Source organism: Bubalus kerabau, chromosome 3, assembly GCF_029407905.1.
Source record: "Bubalus kerabau isolate K-KA32 ecotype Philippines breed swamp buffalo chromosome 3, PCC_UOA_SB_1v2, whole genome shotgun sequence".
Taxonomy (NCBI): Eukaryota; Metazoa; Chordata; class Mammalia; order Artiodactyla; family Bovidae; genus Bubalus; species Bubalus kerabau.
Window position 1 is genome coordinate 48,212,352 of NC_073626.1, and position 1,055 is coordinate 48,213,406.

Genomic DNA, 1,055 nt, shown 5'->3' on the forward strand with positions numbered 1-1,055 from the left:
ATTCCTTCTAGTGTGTTTTTCATTTCAGTTCTTGTGGAGCTGGGTCTTGGCCCTCTAGTGAGCAGTCCTGGGTCATGGGGAAAGTCTCGAGGTAGCTGTGACTTCAGGAACACTTTAATCAGTATGATGACGAGTAGGGCTGTGTTCCTGCCTGTTAATTGTTTGGCCTGAGTTGTCCCAGCACTGGAGCCTATAGGCTGTTGGATGGAGCCAAGTCTTGGTACCAAAACGCCAGACTCCAAGAGATCCCATGCCAATGAATACTCCCCAATATCTTTCATCAATAGCATCCTTGTCCCCAGAGTGAGCCACATCCGTACCCTATCTTCCCAGGGGAACTCCAAGACCAGCAGGTAGGTCTGACCCAGGCCCCAGTGACGCCACTGCTTCTGCCCCTGGTTTCAGTGTGCATGAGAGCTTGTGTGTGCCCTCTAAGAGCAGAGTCTCAGCTTCCTTCAGTTCTGTGGAGCCCCTCCAGTCAAACCCACTGCCTTCAAAGCCAAATTACCTAGGGCCTCTTCTCCTCTAGACGCCAGGCCCCCCAGCCTGGGGAGTCTTACATGGGCTCAGAACTCTCACACCTATAAGAGAAGTTCTGCAATATATTTATTCTCCAGTTTGTGGGTCACCCACCTGGGGACCTGGGAATTGGTTATACTGTGAGTGTGGCCTTCCTCACTATGGTTTCTTCTCTATGTCTTTGGATGTAGAATATCTTTATTGGTAGGTTCTAGTCTTTTTTTATTGATGGTGGTTCAACTGTTAGGTGTGATTTTGGTATGCTTTTGAGAGGAGGTGAGCTTAATCCTTCTAGTCTTCCATCTTTGGCTAAACTCCTGAAAGTATATATATTTTTGAAATTCTCTCTCATATTGTCAGACTTTTTCAGTTTTGATCTGGGTAGGGAACATTAACAGGGTCTTATTTTAAAGGAAAGCATGTTTATACCAGTTAAAATAGTGAAAAAGCGAGTGAAAGTTGCTCAGTCATGTCCAACTCTTTGTGACCCCATGGACTGTAGCCTGCCAGGTTCCTTGGGTCTCCAGGTCAGAATA